We start from the raw sequence: 11134 nt of genomic DNA, 5'->3' as shown, positions 1-11134 counted from the left end.
TGAGCTGAAGAGCTGAGGGACAGTGCCCAGGCCCAGAGTTCAGACCCCACGACCGGACCAAAAAAAAAAAAAAAGAAACCATGGCCAACGAAAAGGAGCTGGACCTAATATAATAATGTATTAGGCTGAAGTACATGTCTATTATAAGCTTTAAAGAGTGTCACCAGAAATTCAAAGCATTAGAGACAGAAGGAATGAGTAGTTAGCAGAGAATTTGGGGAAGTGCTGTGTCATAGAAGATGAGGCCAAGAAAATTAAATAGGAAAATATCAGGCTCAAGAAAGAGATTGTTGCTCTTCAGAAATAATTAAAGGACCACATGCTCTGATAGGGAATGCTGGGGAAAGGGAAAGAGCATTAGGAAGAAAAACAGAAGACCTAAACAAACAGTTGAAAGATCTGTCACAAAAGTACACTGAAGTGGAAAACTAGAAAGAGAAACTACTTGAGTAAAAGCCCCAAAAGACTGCTGAGATCTTCACCATAAATATAATGCAGAAGCATCGTGTCCCAATGGAACAGATGGAGATGGGAAAAAATACCTCGCAATAGTACCTTTGTGAACTTAAGGGAGGAGCTGAAGAGCAAGCAAAGGTGTTGTGAGAAGGAGCAGCAGTTGTCCAGTCAAAGTAACTCTCCTGTAACCCTGCCATAACAGTTACAGGTTAAGGGGCACATTGAGAAGGACAGTGCGATCTTGAAAGCAAGTTTGAGAGAAAAGGAGGAGAATAAAATGGAAGAAGTCTCCAAGGTTCAGAGTACTGTACAGGAATTAAAGAAACTAGAGACCCTAAGATACAGGGAAATATCTGAGCTGATCAGGTAGCTTGGGAGATCACTCTATAAAACCAGTGGGGTCTCTAGAGCTACTAGTCGTTAAAATTAAAGGAAGAAGAAAAAACAGTTGTAATAAGTGTGCAAATGTTGACACTGAACTTGTGAAAAATGCACACAGGCTTAAGCTTTCTGTCAGTTTACGTGTAGATATGTGCACCCTGGTAAATTTCCCGAGGCCACTACCTAAAAATGTTCTGAAAACCAGTTGGGCCTTAACCTGACAATACTTTGTAAGGTGTGTAGGTAATTTCCAATAGGTAAATGCTGAAAAGCTGGAACCTATGGAAAGAATTCATATGTGAGCAACCTCAGATGGTGAATTTGGGAAAGTGGACTTCACAGAGGTAAAGCCTGGAAAGTATGGGTATTGTTATGTATTAGTAATAGTGGACACTTTTTCAGGCTGAGCTGAGGCATGTAATAATTCCTTGATTTGGCTTACCCTTAGCTGTGGGGTCCAAAGATGGGCCTGCATTCATGGCCCAAGTTCTCAATTATTAACTAACACTCTAGGAATAAATTGGAAGTTACAATCCATTTACAGAACTGAGAGTTCAAGGCATTAGAAAGAATGAATATGCCCTCAAAGGAAACTAACTAAATTAAATACAGAGACTGTCCATGGCTAGGTGAGCCTCCTCCACTTTGCTCTCCTTCGAGCAAGATGTAGCCCTTATGTTAAAGGATTTAATCCCTTTGAAATACTTTAAGGTGGACCACCCCCTTTTGTTCCTAAATTTTGGAAGGCTATATTAACAGAAATGTCTAGCTACAATCTGTAGGCTTTACAACATATTCTTTTATGGACCAATCCTTTGGTAACCAAGGCCCACCGGCCACCTATGAAAAACTCCACCTAAAGGGGAGGGGCTAAGATTGCGATGGAACAGCAGGGAAACATCACAGCTCTCCCCAACGAAATACAGAGTTTGGATTTCAATGCTCCGTTTCTGCAAATGACCCACAAAAAAAAAAGGTGATTACTCAGAGAGATACAGGAAGTGAAAAAAGAAAGGGGAAAAACCTACACAGACAGATAGTAAAGTGGAAAGACCCTTCCCCAAGCCCTTGATGGTGATGGGGCTCCCTGCTGAGCAGCTTAAGTGGTGGAGCTTTGTGCCAGCTTGTTTAAGTGGCCTGACTCTGGACCCTCCTAGGACCACACACCCACAAACAACCCAAGGCTCACAGAAGGCTCCCCAGTTCCAGTGCCAACCCAGAGAATACAAACCAAAATCTCAGAAGAGCAGGCATGAAGATTCCCCTCACCCTCCCTGGCATGGTGCCTCTGCCTGGCTGGTGCAAGCACCCCAACCCAGTCAGGAGTAGCAGCAGCTGTCAGCAGTGGCGAATGACCCTTGACTCGCAGTGTGGCACCTCTGCCCTGCTGGTGTAAACAGCCTAGCCTAACCTGGAGGAGCAGCAGCAGCTGGCAGTAGTGGCAAACCACCCAGACTCTGGGCACAATGCCTCTTGGCACTAGCCCACAGGAACAACCCAGACCAGCCCGGTGTGGCAGTGATAACTGGGATGGGGACAGCTGCAGTGAACAACTCCAGACCCATGGCAGCTTGTGTTTCTCCATACTGGCCCACATAAGCAGCCCAGCCCAGCCTGAAGCAACAGCACTGGTTAACACCTCACTCCTGGTAGGGTGGAGGGCCTCTCCAAACTGGCTTTCATAACCAGCCCAGCCCAGCCCATGGTGGCAAAGGTGGTGAACAACCCCAGACATGACGCAGGGAGTGGTGCTGAACAACCCCAGAAAAGCCTCATGAACTTTGCTGTCTGGTCTGGCTTTGAACCTGAATACACAGATCTGAGCCTCCTGAGTAGCTAAAATTACAGGCATATACACCAGCAGGGTCTAACTCTTGCCAACCCCTTCATTTTTTTCTACAATAGATCATTTCTTAGTTCATACAAGGAATTTAAGCAAATACAAGAAGATCGTCATAATACCCTGTATTCTATCTGACCATAGTAGAATCAAACTGGTTCTCAATAAATTAGAAAAAACTTAAACAAATGGAAATTAAACTGAACTAAGTTGAACAATACATGGGTCACAGAAGAAGTTAAAGTAGAAATTAAAAAGTTCCTACAATTCAGTGAAAATGAAGAAACATCACAAAGAAACCTATGGGACCCAGCGAAAGCAGTCCTGAGGGGCAAATGTATTGCTCTCAGAGCACATATCAAGAAAACAGAGACCAAGTAAACAATCTTATGATACAACTAAAACTACTAGAGAAACAAGAAAAAAAATTGAACCTAAAGTTGCTAGACAGAAAGAGATAACCGAAATAAGATCTGAAATTAATGAGATAGAGACTGAGAAAATTATAAATTAAATTAATAAAACAAAAACTGTTTTTAAGAAAAAAATCAATTAAGACTGATGGACCACTGGCAAGAGAAACTAACAAAATAAGAGAGGAGACCCAAATCAATATTATCAGAGATACCACAGGACAAATTACAACAAACATCCAAGACATCCAAACAATCATAAAGAAATAATTCCGGACTCTATTTACAAAGGAAGGAAAACCTAGCAGACATGGATGAATTTCTACAGAAATACAAATTGCTATCTCCCCTTTCCTTTTTGGACCTGCTTCTCCACCATGTATGGTTGTGGCAGCAGTTCGGTAAATAAATTTCTTTTCCTGCCTTAATAGTGTGTAGTATTCTCTTCATAGGCTACCGAATGAAACTTACCTATTTAATGTTCCTTACATATGATTCTGTAACTCAGATGGGGTTTTTGAGTTGGAAATGTTAGAATTTCCTAACCACTCCTTTTCTGTGAACTAAACTGCCTTGAGACACCACAGGATACTTTTCACCAATACCATTGCTGGCCCTCACATCCACATCCACACCACTTCTCTTCTCTGGTGAGTGAAACTACTCTCTACGGCTCTCTGTTGATCAATCTCTGTTCAGATGTGGCACCATGCTAGAGAGTTCCTATAGCCTTAATCGGAAAGGCTGGTCACCTCCGAACCCGATGTTGCTTGGTTATGGGATCTTGGCCATTTCTCTCTAGACTGCTCTAGGGGCAGTAGGGACATCGCTTCTGCCTGGTCAGCTCTCCTTCTCTCACCAGACTGACTGGCCTACTCATTTAACGGGGTGCTAGGAGTCATGCCCGAGTCATGAAACCCCTCTGAAATGCCTCTTGTGCTCCCTGGATAGCCAGAGCACCTAATATTTTTATGCTGTTCTCAGATTTAGACAATTTTTGCCTCTGCAATGGTAAATGGTCCAAAGTCTGTTCACTTTCAGGATCTCTTTGCTCTCTGCTAATCATGTCCAACTTTCTATATCTCTCCATTTCTTTTCTACAACTATTTGTATTGTGCCATGAAGCGTGTGACATTGGCTGGGTCCAGGGGGCCCATTTTAGGTTCCCTCTAAAACTCTAGCCAAACTAGGCTTGATTTTTTGTTCAGGCTTTCTTTGCATTTTTTTTTTGAAATTTTCCATCTTGAGTTCGCCTTCTTGGTCAAATGGTGGGTGAAGGATTTGGCCCCCTCCAATCCTTACCCTTCCACCAAGCTTTTTCTCCTCCGTCCATCTATTCAAATGTGCCTTGCTAACAAGTTGCTCTTTTCACAGACTCTGGTAACTGAGGCCCAACCATCTGATGTGCTTTGTTAGCAAAGATGTCTGAACATTGTTGTCTAAAATTTTAGGATTTTAGTTTTGCCTTTTTTGTTTTGTGTTGTTCAGGCTAGTACTGACCATGTCATTCTAAAATATTGGGCATATCTGTGCCCATTGTGTCATTGCAGAATATTTGGTCAATTCTTGATAAGGACCAGGTAAGCTCTACTTATTTTATTTGATCTTCTTGTTGCTTTAATTGGAAATAACAAAGGATTTTCGTGACAAAATTTGAAATTCAAATCCAGCCCGGGGTGAAAAATCCCTAAGACTCCATCTCACAACTAACCTGCAAAAAGCCAGGCTGGAAGGTTGGACTGAGCCTCTTATCTCCAACCAGAAAACACTGCAAGAGTTTCTGTAACTCAAAGTGGTAGAGTGCTAGCCTTGAGCAGAGGTACTCAAGGACAGTGCCCAGGAATTGAGTTCAAACCTCCTTTAATACCAACTGGGACAAACCATCCTACCAACGACACTTAGACTCAGCCAGTCTGCAGAACAAAGCAACATGGAAAAGAGTAAGAGGACATGATACCACATCAGCCACTTTGTGCTTGCCCTTTCAAAAGTAACTAGAGCAGGGAGGTCAATAGAAGTAAGAAGACTGCCCATCTAATGACCATACCTGTCTACCTTTCAATTGGACAGGAATTTATATTCTTGCCTTTGTCACTTGACTTGTTCTCTACCTAGTCGCCAGATGTCAGAAGTAGCTAGGGATATTTCTACCAACATTTTCAGCCCCAAGTCCTTCCTCTTGCCATTTATTTGCTCTCTAGTATTTTTTCAGTCCCTCAATGCCTTGTGCGATGTCTCCATACTTCGTCCAAGAGACTTGCCTCCTCCAGACTTCATCACAGGACTCATTGCCGAAGTGACAGCTGTTGCCTGCTACCTTCTCCCAGAGGGGATCTCATTTCAACCTTTTACCCCTACTGTTGATACCCCTTGCAAACAGGAAATAGCCAGAGAGAATCTTCACCTTTTTTCATAATTATCAAAAGGCTGGAATGTAAGGTCTGAACAGGAACACCTCCCTCCTTCTTGGCTAAGTTTCTGCCCAATATCTGTTACATAGGTAACTAACAGACCTGGAAACAGTCACCTTCTCCTCCTGCTAGATCACATCCTGGGCCACCTCTGGTCACAAGCCTCCCATCTGACCTTAGGAGGGTCCCAGACCCTGAGGTCACATCGAGATCCAGTGTGTCTACACTTTTCCCCACCTGGCCAACTTCTTCCTTTCCCTAGTCTAGATAAGTTCTGGCCCAGAGGTGGTCGCCCCCTTCCTTTGAAGCCATGCTTCTCCACCACACATGGTGTGGGCAGCAGTTCAGTAAATAAACTTTTTTTCTGCCTGAAAAATAAGAAATACAAATTGCCCAAACAGAACCAAGAAGAAAGAAATCAATTAAACATGTTAATTTCCCTACAATGAGATAGTAGAAGTAACCAGAAATCTTCCAACAAGAAAAGCCCAGGACCTGATGGATTCACTACAGAATTCTATAAGACCTCAAGCTCTTCAGAGAAATAGAAACAGAGGGAGTAATCCCAAACTCATTCTATGAAGCTGATATCACATTCATCTCCAAACCAGGCAAAGACCCAACAAAAAAGAACTACACACCAATCTATTTGATTAAGACAGATACAAAGCTCCTCAATAAAATTGCAGCCAACAGAATCCAGAAACATTTCAAAAAAAAATCATACATTATGACCAAGTGGGTTTCATTCCAGAGATGCAGGGATGGTTTAACATATGTAAGTCAATAAATCTCGTCCATCACATCAACAGATCCAAGGTCAAGAACCACATGATTATCTCCATTGATGCAGAAAAGGCTTTTGATAAAAATTCAGCACTCATTTATGTTAAACGCTATGAAAAAAATAGGAATAGAGGGAACATTTCATATCATAATAAAAATCTTACAAGGCACATCAAAGGCCAATATTATACTTAATAGGGGAAAACTACAACCAATTCCCCTAAAAACAGGAACAAGGCAAGGATGCCCACTCTATCCACGCTTCTTCAATATAGTTCTGGAATTCTTAGACAGAGCAATAAGGCAAGAGAAAGACATTAAAGGGATCCACATAGGAGAGGAAGAAGATAAACTATCTCTTTTTGCAGATGACATTATTTTATAAATAACCGATCCCTAAAGCTCCATCCCCAAACTCTTAGAGCTTATAAACCAATTTGGCAAAGTAGCAGGATACAAAATCAACCCACAGAAACCAATCGCTTTTCTGTATACTAACAATGTACAAATAGAAAGGGAAATCAAAGAAACAACCCCATTCACAATAACATCAAAATAAAAAGTGTCCAGGAGTTAACTTAACTAAAGATATAGAGGGTCTGTTTCATGAAAACTATAAAAGCCTAAAAAAAAAGAATCATAAAGATTACCAGGAAATGAGAAGAAATGGGAAAAAATTTTTACCAGCAATATAAGAGACAAGCGTCTAATATCCATTATATTATAATATCCATTATTTTATATATGGTGAAGTCAAGAAACTAACCCTTCACAAACCTAACAAACCAATCTTGAAATGGTCAAGGAAGCTAAAGAGAAACTTATTAGAAGAGATAAAAACGGCAAAGAAATACATGAGGAAATGATCATCATCCCTGGCTGTAAGGGAAATGCAAATAAAAACAACTCTGAGATACCACCTTACCCCAATCAGATTGGCCCACATTCTAAATTAAGCCAATGACAAGTGCTGGAAGGGATACAAAGAAAGAAACATTACTACATTGCTAGTGGGAATGTATACTAATACCACCACTTTGTAAAGCAGTCTGGAGGTACTTATGAAAGCTAAATATCGACCTGTCCTATGAACTGGCCATACCACTCCTAAGCATCTACTCTGAACAACAGAAACCAGTGTACATAGACATACACACCTCTATGATTGCTGCAGTACTGTTCACAATAGCCAAGATTTGGGAAAAACCCAGATAAGCCACAAATGATAAGTGAACCCAAAAAATGTGGAACCTATATACAATGGAATACCATGTAGACATTAGAAAGGACAAAATGAAGGTATTTGCAGGGAAATGGATGGAACTAGACCAAATTATTTGAGTGACATAAGCCAAGAACAATGAGACAAACAGCATAGTGTCTACCTGATACATGGATGCTAAAGCCAAAATGCAAGAAGGTATGACAAAGTAAACAGGACTCGAGAAACAATGGATAGCCACTCATTTTGTTGTATCACCATTAATGACTCCATGTTCTTAACTATGTAGTCGGCAGAAATATGCACGCAATGGAGGGAAACCAGGAGGAGGAACACAATAAGTGGAAAATGGAACAACATACAACAAAGGGGCCCATCAGCTACACTGGACATAGAAGAAAAATAACTAAGCAACCCAAACACAGTGATGGGAAGAGATGAATGAGAGGGAAAGAGGGCAAGAAGGAATAACCTACATTAAGCAAAAGGAAAAAAAAAATGTAAATATCACCTGATGTGGGAAAAATAATTTGGATTGTAAAAGCTCATAGAATTAACAAACTTTGGAATATGATAACAATAATTTGCCTTGTCAAGGTTAAAATGTGTTTGTGACTTTAAATAAGTATCACAATTCCACAATACTATGAAATATGTGAAATATATGTAATCACCTATCTCAATTTTTACAAAAAATTGTGAGAAGGGAAGGGTTAGGAGGAATGGGTGACAATGTTGTCAGACACCTTGTATTTGTGTACTGTTTTGTAGAATGGGAACTTCTTTGTACAACTATTTAAATATAATAATAAAAAGTGTTTAAAAATAAACATTAGGATGAAAATAAAAATTTCAAATATAAAATAAGTAATTAAATCCAGTTGGAAGGAAATTTTCTTTGAGGAGAGTAGTTTAGTTTATTCTATAGCATCTTACTTCAGAAATAAATTAAAAAACTAGACCCCAGGTAAGTGAAATAAACTAAGAAATGGAGTTGAAAAAAGAAAATAAGAAACTCCACCCACTCTTTCTTGCCTGGACAGCTGGTGTGGGTAAAAATTCATCATGCTCCTGAATTGGAACCGAAGTGGCAAAGACCTTATTGGTGGTGCTAACTTCACTGTCGCCTATTGAATTAGCACGAAAACAGCATTGGATCCATCAGTCTCAAGTGGAATAGGTAGTGGACCAATATACAGAGAAGGTTGCAAGATGGACTGTTAAGGATAAGACTTACTAAGTGTTAATTAGTGCTAACTAGTGTGTTTTTATAATTTACTTGTTTTCTATTAAATTTACTTTTTAAGCCTGTTCATTGGGTGGAGAGAAGGGAATTTTTAGGATTTGGTTAGAAGGAATCAAGGATTTGATTGGACATGAAAAACATTGGGGGATATATGAAGCAGCATGGTCCTAATAATGAACAGGGCCCACTAATCAATGTTGCCCCATGACCTGGCCCACTGGCGTGCATGTGGCATGCCACACAAGTGAGCAGGGCATGCTGCTGGAGGGGGTAAGATGTCATCCTCACATAATGAACTGTGAAGAATTGATTGGGGAACAAGCAGTTTGTGAAGTGATGGTTGAAAACTGTTAGGTAGGAAACCCACTGGAGTGATGGAGGGGTTCAACCTATATATAGGCTGCATGGTCAGAGCAAAGGAATTGGAGAAAATCAAGGAATGACCTGCAAGGAAGGAAGTTGTGAGACAGCAGGAGGGGAAAGACCTGGGAGAAGAGGAATTTGAGGGAGAGCAGGGGGGGAAGGAAGCCAATTGGCTACCAGTCCAGAGAAGTGTAGTGGAGAGGCCTAAAGAGAAGAAGGAAGTGATGGAAGGGAAAAAGGGAAATGAAGGAAAAGTCTATAAAGAAGGAGGGAATAAGGGAAAAGAAAAACTCTTACCTATTGAAGTTTGGAGCGTGAAGATGATAATTTGGGGGGTTGGTCTTTTGCAAACCAATTAACTATGCCTATTGGACATCTGAGGTTTGGTGGTTGGGGTTGGGCTGACACTGAGTGTACAGCCCAGGACACGGTAAATGGAGGCCCATTTCTAGTGTAAATAAAGTTATCGTCAATGTGCCTCATTGGATTGTCTTGTGTTTTATGCATCATAAGTGTGCAAGTTCACAAGTTAATAGGCTCAAAGGCCACGAGTTTTGTAAAATGTTATGAGGTCATAATAGGTTTGAAAAACCCAATGGAACAGTGATATCACAATGGCAATATGATGGCACAATATCAAGTGATAATAATATTTTGATGTTATACTTAGTTGGTGATGCTATAATGGTGATGAGGTCACAGTAGGTTTACCATGTTACAATAGGTCACAATAGGTTTTTCTTTTAATTGTGAAAATACTGTACAGAGGGGTTACAATTACAGGGTCAAGATAATGAGTACATTTCTTATCAAGCTTGTAGCCTCCTCCTTTGTTTCCCCTTTCCATCCCTTCCCATACTTACCTGGCAGGGGAAATACCACGATCACACAATAGGTTTATGAAGACAGTTATGATGACCGTTATGATGTCAGTTCCACCCAGGAGAAAGTCACCCAGCCCAGGCAGAAAAAACTCGGCCCACAGAGGAGTGACTTTCTTCACCAGGTAAACACAGCCAGAGACTGCCTCTCCCTACTACAGCCTAGACAAACAATTGAAATTCAGTAAACATAAACCCCAGCTCCAAGCTGGGCTCTGTGAGTGTCTCAGGAGTTAGCCCCTCAGGGAAAACTACTGTTTCCTGAAAAACCTCAACCCTACCCACAACCTAGCCTCATCACAGCATCTCCAAACTAGAGGAAACAGCCATCTTCCTCTTTTGTGATACTCCAAGCAGATCTCCCTCCCACTGAACTAGCCTGGGAGGAGGATCAAAAAACAGGCCTAACACAGAGCAGTTTCTGCCTGCCCAAACAGACAAGAAACCAATCAAGCCATAGGAAAACCAAACACCAAAAGCAGACCCGAGACTCTACCAAGAGACTTGTTATGGACACAGGGAGATACAGGGTCTTCCCATTCACCCCCCAAAAAAACAAAAAATCAAGGAACTCTTTTTTGAAACTTTTCTTAAATTTTTATTTTTTTTAAAGTGTTTTCTGTTAATCTTTTTTTCTCAAAATTTTTATTTTTGTTGTGTGTATGTGTGTGTGTGTGTGTGTGTGTGTGTGTGTGTGTGTGTGTGTTTAATCTCTTTTGAGCTTTTGGTCCTTTTTTATTGTTTTCATTTTTCTCTCTCTCTTTTTTTGGATGACTTAATTACTGTTCTGCTCATCCCAAGATATATACCTGTCATCAATTATTAGACCTTATTCCCTATTGTGTACATACTTAATCCAGAAATTTATTACTAAATTCACAACCTCTTAGGCTTAACTTCTTTAAAAGCAGTATTATCGCTTTATACCTACATAATTATCAAGTAACTAATTTTAATATTTTTTATTTTTTTTGCTTTCTTGTTTCTTTCTATCCCTCCCCTCCTCTCATCCTATCCTTTTCTTCTCTCGGTAGCATTTCTTTAAACGTACATAATTTTTCAGTGTCTCACTTCTTAAATTTAGTTTTTGTTTTTCCAATATGCTTTTTTTCTTTAATTTTAATTTTTATTTTTT

The sequence above is a fragment of the Dipodomys spectabilis genome, unplaced genomic scaffold (assembly GCF_019054845.1).
Source record: "Dipodomys spectabilis isolate Male_0828 unplaced genomic scaffold, ASM1905484v1 ptg000507l, whole genome shotgun sequence".
Classification (NCBI taxonomy): Eukaryota; Metazoa; Chordata; class Mammalia; order Rodentia; family Heteromyidae; genus Dipodomys; species Dipodomys spectabilis.
The sequence above is the reverse complement of the archived record's forward strand: the minus strand, read 5'-3'. Positions refer to the sequence as shown.